The 10,797-nt window shown below is 39.4% G+C and overlaps 1 pseudogene; it reads left to right on the top strand.

Moving 5' to 3' along the window:
- The first annotated feature begins 4,076 nt into the window (after window positions 1-4,076).
- LOC102119389 (non-selective voltage-gated ion channel VDAC1-like) lies at window positions 4,077-4,947 on the top strand (annotated as a pseudogene).
- Window positions 4,948-10,797: the final 5,850 nt, after the last annotated feature.

The raw sequence follows: 10,797 nt of genomic DNA on the forward strand, positions 1-10,797 counted from the left end.
GAGTACTTCTTCTCTAGTACCTCTATGTAGTACTCCACTATAGCACTTCTTCTCTAGTACCTCTATGTAGTATAGCACTTCTTTGCTAGTATCTCTACATAATACTCCACTATAGCACTTCTTCTCTAGTATCTCTGCATAATACTCCACTATAGCACTTCTTCTTTAGTATCTCTATATAGTACTCCACTAAAGTACTTTTTCTCTGGCATTTCTACATAATACTCCACTATAGCACTACTTCTCTAGTATCTTTTGCTCTCACCTGTCAGCTACTATTATGCCAGAATACAATTCTGGATGAAAAAGTCATCTTATTCTGGATGTCAGGCCTGAAAATAAAAAAAAAAAATCATTGTAATTTTCTCTCTCTGACTTCTTTTAAATAGAGTATACCTGGGCTTCCAGAGAAACATGTGGTCCAATTTTTGATATTGTCAAACTTGCTCTATTGTAAGGCATGAAGAACAGGCCATTTTTAAAGGACTTGTAGAACATTTTTGAAAAAGGATAAAAAAGTAACTTCAGATTCATAAAAGATTAACATAAAAAATTTTTGGAACAGGCAAAAAGTAAGTGCTAAACGGTTACACTTACTTTGCATTTCACAAACCATTGAAATTGGTTATTCAAACAAATCATTACAGAATAGATATATACATGAAAGGATGGATAGATAGATAGGTTCATTGTTTTTTTTAATATCTCTCACTGACTGTCCAAAAAGACTTGTTAAGAGGGCACTTACTAATCACTTATTACATATTACCTTAATGCTATGCCTTTAATATTATAATTATCAGGGTCTATATTTGGCATATTTTAAAGAAGGATTTATCATTGCCGGTTTTCTCCCTTCAAGCTAATATTTGCTAGCATTTAATAAATGCTTACTATTTGCCAGGCACAATGCTAAGTGCCACATATATATACACACATGTATATATGCATGCATAAATATATATACACACACATATATAAATATTTCTAAATTCTTATAGCAGGCACTATAATGTTGGTACTATAATTATCATTTTCTCTAGGGTTTACATAACAATGCACCACACAACAGGTGGCTTAAACGACAGAGATTTATTCTCTCACTGTTCTGCAGGCTAAAAGAAGTTCAAAGTCAAGGTGTCAGCAGGGTCACGTTCTCTCTGAAGGCTGTGGCAGAAGACCTTCCTTGCAACGTCTTAGTTTCTAGTGATGATGTTAGCCCTTGGTATTCTTTGACTTGTAGATGCATTACTTTCATCTCTGCCTACGTTGTTACATGACATCTTCCTTGTGCGTCTTCTTTGTCTACTCCTTTCTTCACACCAGGACATTAGTCCGGTTGGATTAAGGGTCCACAAAGACCCTATTTCCAAATAAGGTTACATTCAATTAATTACCAGGAGTTAGAACTTTGTCTTAGTTCATTTTCTGCTGCTATAACAGAATACCATAGACTGGGCAATTTGTAAGGAAAAGAAATTTATTTCTGTTTGAGAAGCTAGAAAGTCCAGGAGCATGACACCAGCACAATGTGAGTCATCCCATGCAGAAAGCATCACATGGCTATGAGGTAGGAGAGTACTCCTATCCTTTCTCATATCCTATCATAATGGTATGAGAGAGAGAAATCACCAGGGACTGGACACACTTTGTAACAACCCACTCTCATGACAACCAACTTGTTCCCACTTTAATGACATCAATCCATTCTTTAGGGCTTTTCCTCATGACTTAATCACTATTACTAGGTTCCACCTCCCAATATTATTGCCTTGGGGATTAAGTTTCCAGTGCATAAACTTTTGGGGGAATATATTTAAACCATAGCATTCCACTCTGGCTTCAAAAGTCATGTCCTTCTCACAGGCAAAATACAATCATTCCATCCCAATGGTCCCAAAAAGCTTAACTCGTTTCAGCATTAACTCAAAAATCCAAAGTCCAGAGTCTCATTGTAAATCAGATATGACTGAGACTCTAAACACAATTCATCCTGATGCAAATTCCTCCAGCTGTGAGCCTGTAAAATCAAAACAACTTACTTAATTCTAAAATACAATGATGGGACAGGCATAGCATAGACATTCTCATTCCATAAGGGAGAAATAGGTTAGAAAAGAGGGGTAACTGATCCCGAGTAAGTCTAAAACACAGCAGGTCAAACAACATTAATTCTGAAGTTTCCAGAATAATCTTCTTTGACTCTACACTCATCTTGCTGGACACCCTGGGTTGAGGAGGGAGTTGAGCCCCCAAAGCTTCAGACAGCCCTATGCTATGGCTGTGCTGGTCTCATTCCATGCTTCAGTGCTCTTGCATTGGAGTCTCATGGCTGTAGCTTTCCCAGGCTAGAGTTGGGTGCTGAGACTCCTACAGTTCTTTGGTCTTGGGAGTGGCCCCACTTCCATGGTCTCACTACAACTTGTCCTCATAGGGACTCTCTGCAGCAGCTCTGCCCCTGAAACAGTTTTCTAGCTGGGCCCTTAGGCTCTCTGTGACATCCTTTGAAATCTACATGGAGGAACCCATGCCCCTGTAGCTCTTGACTCTGTGCACATGCAGAATTAGCACCACATGGATGCTGTCAAGGTTTCTGACTTGTATATTCTGAAGTGGCAGGTTGAGCTGCACATGGGGCCACTTAATCCATGGCTGGGGCAGGTGAAGAGTGCTGTGCCGGAATGCAGGGAGCAGAGACCTGAGGTAGCTCTGAGAAGCAAGTCCCCTAAACAATTCTGCCCCTCTAGAGCTTGGGCCTGTGATAGACGGGAAAACCTTGAAGATATCTGAAATGCCCTCAGTGTCTTTCACCATTATCTTGATAATCCCTGCATCAGTACTAATCTCCTTAGAAAATGGTTGCTAGGCCACAACCTTGGTTTTCTCTCCTGAAAATTCTTTCATTCTCTAACACATGTCCAGACTGAGTTTTCCAAATCTTTCTGCTGTACTTTCTTTTAGATTATAAATTCCATCTACAAGTCATTTCTTTCCTCTCACATCTTACAGTAAGTGATGAAAAGTAGACACACAGCCGACTGAATGCTTTACTCCCTAGATATTTCTTTTTCTAGATATGCTAACTCATTACTCTTAAATTCCATCTTTCATTAAGCCTCCAGGCATGAACACAGTTCAGCCAAGTTCTTTGATGGCCTTTACTCTAGTTTCCAATAAGGTATTCATTATTTCTGTCTGAGACTTCATCAGAATGTCCCTTATTGACCATATTTATATCAACATTCTAATCATGACCACTTGAGTGATCTCTAATAAATTCTAGACTTTCCTGGCATTTCTTGTCTTCTTCTGAGTCCTCACCAGAATTACCCGTAATGCTCCACTCATAGCAATCTAGGATTCTTCTAATCTGCTCTTTCAAATTCTTCCAGCCTCTGCTCATTACACAGTTCCAAAGCCACTTCCACATTTTCAGGTATTATTATTGAAGCAATATCTCTACTCCCAGTACCAATTATCTGTCTTAGTCCATTTTCTGCTGCTGTAGAATATCACAAACTGAGTAATTTATTTAAAAATAATTTTTTTTCATGGATTGGGAGAGATGGAAGTCCAGGAGCATGGTGCCAGCATCTGGAAAGGGTCATACCATGGCAGAAGGCATCATTTGTGAGTGAGGGTGCAAGACAGAAAGAAACACCAAGGGCCAGACTCACTTTATAACAACTCACTCTCATGATAACTAATCTACTCCCATGATAATGACATTTATCCATTCTTGAGGGCTTCATTCTCATGACCCAATGACCTCTTGTTATGCTCCATGTCTCAATACTATTTCAACAGGGATTAAGTTTCCGACACATAAACCTTTTGGGGACACATTAAAACCATAGCAGACTTCAACATATTTTTTAGGAGTGAGGCACAATTCAACCCACAACACTAGTCAAACTTCAGTATCTTCACTCAACTTTTCTTCTGGTCTTTGAAAGCCTTTCCCTCTCAGTGCCATTCCACCCTTGACCCCACTGCTGGCTCCACTCCTCCCTCTGCACCACAATTCATGTGGTAGCTTCCACTGAGCCCACGTGGCTGTCACCTCCGAGCAGAAGATGGCGGTGCTGCCCACATGTGCTGATCTTGACAAAACTATCAGGGATGTTTTCACCAAGGGCCATAGATTTGCTCTAATAAAGCTTGATTTGAAAGCAAATTCTGAGAATGGATTGGAATTTACAAGCTCAGCCTCAGCCAACACTGAGACCACCAAAGTGAAGGGCAGTCTGGAAACCAAGTACAGCTGGACAGACGATGGCCTGATGTTTACAGAGAAATGGAACACTGACAATACACTAGACACTGAGATTACCATGAGGAGTAATGCACATGGACTGAAGCTGACCTTCGATTCATCTTTCTTACTGGGGAAGAGAAAGCAAAGCTGACCTTTAATTCATCCTAACCTGGAGAAAAAAACGCTAAAATCAAGACAGGATACTTGTGGTAGCACATCAACCTGTGACATAGATTTTGAAATTGCTGAGACTTCAATCAGAAGCTCTCTGGTGTTGTGTACAAGGGTTGGCTGACTGGCTACCAGATGAATTCTGAGACTGCAAAGCCCCAAGAGACCCAGAGCAACTTTGTGGTTAGCTAGAAGACTGATAAATTCCAGCTTCATACTAATGTGAAAGACGGGATAGTGTTTGGTGGCTCCATTTACCAGAAAGTGATCAAGAAGTTGAGAGCACTGTGAATCTCTCCTGGACAGCAGAAAAATGTAACGCTTGCTTTGAAATAGCAGCCAAGTATCAGATCAACCCTGATGCTTGCTTTTTGGATAAAGTGAACAACTTCAGTCTGTTAGGTTTAGGATATATTCAGACCCTAAAGCCAGGTATCAGACTGACACTGTCAGCTTTCCTGGATGGTAAGAACATTCAGGCTTATAAGCTTGGATTAAGACTGGAATTTCAAGTGTAAATGAATGCTGTACAGTTGTTTAATTTAAAACTATTTTGCAGCATAGGTGTCTTCATAATTTAATGTATCTTTTAATGTCATATTTCTGGGATGCAGGTATTGCTAAATATCATGTTAGGCCTCTGGGTCAAAAATGATTCAGCTTTAAGGTATTATCCTTTCAAAGGTACAGAAGAAACTCAATTCCAAAGGAAGGTCTTTTCAGCTGTAGAATTGGAGGGAACTTGGATTTTCTAGAAATGCCAGATTTATTTTTTATATAGAAATGTTTGCAAATGGAAGCTGACAATATAGAGGCACTTTATAAATTCATAGTGGGTAAATGAATAAAACTGTGGTTTCCTAAGAACTGAACCTTGGTTTCTTAACCCTAATAGATGAGAGGCTCGTTGCTTGATGGTGTGTATGAACTCACCTGAAAGGGACGTTTTTAGACAGATATTCATGACCTGTTCCCCATCTCAGTTCATCATCACCTCTTTTACACCAAAAGGTCTGCAGGATGTGATAACTGTTTCTTTTGGCCATTTAGGGGTAGAGAGGATGAATGTGATGAAACCAATAATTCAGGACTTAATTCCTTCTCATGTTGTGGTTTTCTGCCCTTGCACCAGAATATGAAATAGCTTCCAGGAGTTCCAGCTATAAGCTTGGAAGAGTCTGTGTGATTTTAATTACATGGTAACAATACTCAGAATCTAAATTGCACTTCTGTTGTATTGTCACCACTCAATTTATTTTTTAGTAGTTTAATGGGTATATTTTAAAGTCTTTTTTGTGGCATTAAATCTTCCCCTTCAAATGCTGCAATGAACATTACTTAAAATAAAACTTGAACACAATACTGAAACCTAAAAAAAAAAAAAAAAAGAGAGAAAGTTTTTCCCTCTTTGCCATCTTCCCATTCCTGCTCCTACTTCCTAGCTTTATGGGATGTCCTATTTACACAGAGTAACATACTCTACAATCAAACTCTTCTCTCAGAAATCTAATTAAAAATGCATGCTAAAGAATTACTTTTACCCAAAACAACAATTAAGACAAAGTTTTAGTACTTTATTCAGTGCTTTAGTTAATTACAAGGGAGTAGCTAATCAAAATTAACCCAAGGCATATTTATCTGACCTGCTATTTTATGTTACTATTCTATAAGAATGGCGTTCATAGGTCAAATATAAAGAACTATATATTTATGTCTCACCACAATGAAAAGTTGTTACAATAATGAGAATTTCAAAAAGCCACATAGGCTGGTTTGAGGGCTCTCATATAGTGCATTCTGATTCCTTTTTACACAATCAACATGAAAGATAAGCTCGTATAGGTTTATACCGGGCAACTACATATAATAATGTAGATCTCTTAGAAAATGATCACCTGTTTTTAAAATTTGGGGAATATCTTACATATTGCAGTAAGAAAGTACAGTTTCTTAATCCATTTTCAATGTTTTAATTCATTTTTATAGACCAAATAATAAGACAGTCCCTCTAACAGCATAGGGTTGCTAATATCTCAAGCCAAAACAAAGTAGTCTTATGAAGAATATTGGAAAAATGACAAACATACATAAGCAGTTTAAGTTGCTAAACTATTACTATAACCCTACCTTGAAATTGAATCAAGCTAACTTCCAGCCATATTGAAGTAACAGCTAATGGATTTACCTTCTCTCCATAAATTGGAAAAATTACATAAATAAAAATTTTAACACACTATATAACAGGTAGCATTGGATTGTAATCTCTAAGGAAAGGGAAACAATTAAAGTAAGCCCTATGATTGACCTAGCTTCCTGCCTAGAGGTGCTTTGCTGGCAGCAACACTGAGAGTCCAACACTTGGGACTACCAAACAGAGCTTGGCCATCCTGCTGAGTTTCTGACAGAGGTCAGAATTCAAGGAGCTCAAGATTAATAGAATTTATGGGCAGACTATCAGAGAGAAGGAAGCCACAGAGAGGTATAACTCCAGAGATCTCCACAAGTATTCCTTCAAGTCTTTTGTCTGAGTAGTGATCTGAAAATACTTTAAAAGAAACATTGTGGGAAAAGGCAGAGCAGGATGGTGGAATAGAAGACTCCACTGAATGTGCCCTTGCAAAGACACCCATTTAGCAACTATCTACACACAAACACACAAAAACATCTTCATAAGAACCAAAAAATCAGGTGAGCACTCATAGTACCTGGTTTGAACTTCATATCATTGAAAAAGGCATTGAAGAAATAGACAAAACAGTCCTGAATCACCAACACCACCCTTCCCCCGCCCCTGCCGGTACCAGAATCCTGGTATTGAGAGGGTCTCTGGGTGTTGGGGGAAGGGACTACAGCAACTGTGAGGCACTGCACTCAGTGCTGTCCTATTACTGCAAAAAGAAAAAAAAAAACCAAACTCAGTTGACACCTGCCCACAGAGGGAACATTTAAACCAGCCCTAGCCAGAGGGGAATCGCAGATACCAGCAGTCAGAACTTGAGTTCTTGCAAACCTCGCCACCAAGGGCAACAGTGCTCTGTGTCTCTAAGTAAACTTGAAAGGCAGTGTAGGCCATAAGGACTGCAGGTCTTATGAATCCTAGTTCTGAACTAGGCCTAGAGACAGTGGGCTTGGTGGGCTGGGGAACAAGACCTACTGATATACCAGCTGGGGTGGATAAGGGAGTAGTGGCATTATCCCTCACCTAACCCCAGGCCTCTCAGCTCACAGCTCCAAAAGACACCCCTTCCTTCCATTTGAGGAGAAGAGAAGGAAGAGTGGGAATGACTGTGTCTTGCTTCTTGGATACCAGTTCAGCCACAGCAGGATAGAGCACCATTCAGTGTCATGAGACCCCCATTCCAGGCCCTGGCTTCCAGATGACATTTCTAGACACACCCTGGGCCAAAATGGAACCCACTGCCTTGAAGGGAAGAACCCACTCCTGGTGGCATTCATCACCTGCTAGATGAAGAGACCCTGGGCCCTGAATAACCAGCAGTGATACCCAAGTACTACATCAAGGGCTTTGGGTGAGCCTCTGAGGTGTGCTGGCTTCAGGTGAGATTACGTATATTACCAGATGTGGCACGTATGGGACAAAACTCCTTCTGCTTGAGAAAAGTAGAGGGAAAAGTAAAGGAGACTCTGTCTTGCATCTTGGGTACCAGCACAGCCACATCAGGATAGAGCACTAAGAGGGCTCCTGGGGTCCCCAGTTCCAAAACTTGACTCTAAGATGGCATTTCTCATTCTGCCCTGAGCTAGAGGAGGTTCCCTGAAGGGTGAGTCCCAGACCAGGCAACTTTCACCACAGGCTGACTTAAGAGCCCTTAGGACTTAAAAGAACATCAGGAGTAGTCTGGCAGTACTCCTTGTGGCCCATGGTGGTGGTGGCTATAGGATGAGCCTTCTATGCCTTTGTAAAGGGGAGGGAGAAGTGGGAAAGACTGCATTTTGTGGTTTAAGTGCCAGCTCAGTTGCAGTGTGATAGAATACCAGGTAGGCTTCTAAGGTTTTAGGCTGCAGTTCCTGACTCCCAGACAATACTTCTGGACCCACCTGGGGCCAAGGGGTACCTCCCTATCCTGAAAGGAAGGAAACAGGCCTGGCTAGCCTTACACCTGTTGATTGTAGAGCCCCAGGGCCTTGAGTGAACATAGACAGTTGCCAGGGAGTGGATGCAACAGGCCTTGGGTGAGACCCAATTTCATGCTGACTTCAGGTCTCATCCAGCACATAGTGGTGGTGGCCACAGGGGTGCTGTGTCACTCCATCTCCAGCTTTTGATGGCTCAGAACAGAAAGGGAGACTCCATTTGTTTGACAGAAAGTAAGGGAAGGGAACAAGAATCTCTGCCTGGTAATGAGAATTCTTTCGGAACTTGTCCAAGACCATCCAGGCAGTACCTCTAAGAGTCTGCAAGGATCACAGTGTTACTGGACTTGGGGTGCCTCTTAAAACAAATACACTTAGATCACAACACCCAAGTCCTTTCAAATATCTGGAAAGTCTTCCCAAGAAAGATGGGTAAAAACATGCTCGGATAGTGAAGAATACAACAAAGACTTAACTCTTCAATGCCCAAGCACCAAAGAACATCTCCTAACATCGAAACCATCAAGGAAAACATGACCTCACCAAATGAACAAAAGAAGGGCACCAGAGACCAGTCCTAGAGAAACAGAGATGTGTGACTTTTCAGACAGAATAATTATGTTAAGGAAATTCAAAGAAATTCAAGAAATCACAGAGAAGGAATTCAGAATTCTATCAGAGAAATTTAACAAAGAGATTGAAGTAAATAAAAAGAATCAAGAATAAATTCTGGACTGGAAAATGCAATGGCATATGAAGAATGCATCACAGTCTTGTAATAGCAGGATTGATCAAGCAGAAGAAAGAATTCATGAACTTGAATACAAGCTCTTTGAAAATACACAGTCAGAGGAGACAAAAGAAAACAATAATAAACAATGAAGCATACCAAGAGGATTCAGAAAATAGCCTCAAAAGAGCAAATCTGAGAATTATTGGACTTAAAGAGCAAGTAGAGACAGAGATGGAAAGCTTATTCAAAGGAATAATAACAGAGAACTTCCCAAACCTGGAGAAAGATGTCAATACTCAAATACAAGAAGGTTATACATCAAGACTTTAACCCAAAGAAGACTGACTCAAGGCACTTAATAATCAAACTTCCAAAGGTCAAGGATAAAGAAAAGATCCTGAAGGAAACAAGAGAATATAAATAAATAACATACAATGGAGCAACAGACTTTTCAGTGAAAACCTTAAGGTCAGCAGAGAGTGGCATGACTTATTTAAACTGCTGAAGGAAAAAACAAAAACTTTCACCCTAGCACAGTATATCTAGCAAAAATATCCCTCAAATATAAAGAAGAAATAAAGACTTTCCCAGACAAAAGCTGAGGGATTTCATCAATATCAGACCTGTCCTACAAGAAATTCTGAAGTGAGTTATTCAATCAGAAAGAAAATGAAATTAATGAGCAATAAGAAATCACCTCAAGGTACAAAACTCACTGGTAATAGTAAGTACATAGAAAAACACAGAATAGTATAACACTGTAACTGTTCTGTGTAAACTACTCTTATCCTAAGTAGAAAGACTAAATGATGAATCCATCAAAAATGATAACAACTTTTCAAGACATAGGCAGTACAATAAGATATGAATTAAAAAACAAAAATTAAAAAGCAGGAACATTAAGTTATGGCATAGAGTTTTAGTTTTCTTTTTGCTTGGTTTGTTATGAAAACAGTGTTAAGTTATTACCATGTTAAGGTAATGAGTTATAAGATAGTAGTTGCAAGCCTCATGGTACCCTCAAACCAAAAAACATACAATGGATACACAAAAAATAAAAAGCAAGAAGCTAAATTATAACCCCAGAGAAAAATCACCTTCACTAAGGGAAGATAAGAAGGAAGAGAAGATCACAAAATAAGCAGAAAACAAATAACAAAATGGCAAGAGTAAGACTTTACTCATGAATAATAACATTAAATGTAAATGAACTAAACTCTCCAATTGAAAGACATAGAGTGGGTGAATAGATGACAAAACAAGATCCACTGACCTGTTGCCTACAAGAAACACACTTCACCTATAAAGATACATGTAGATTGAATATAAAAAGTTGGAAAAAGATATTCTATGCCAATGGAAACCAAAAAAGAGCAGGAGTGACTATACTTATATCAGACAAAATAGATTTCAAGACTAAAACTATAAGAAGGGATAAAGAAGTCCACAATATAATGATGAAGGGATAAATTCAGCAGGAGGATATAACATTTTAAATATATATGCACCCAACACTGAAGTACCCAGATATATAAAGCAA

Source organism: Macaca fascicularis, chromosome 1 (assembly GCF_037993035.2).
Source record: "Macaca fascicularis isolate 582-1 chromosome 1, T2T-MFA8v1.1".
Classification (NCBI taxonomy): domain Eukaryota; kingdom Metazoa; phylum Chordata; class Mammalia; order Primates; family Cercopithecidae; genus Macaca; species Macaca fascicularis.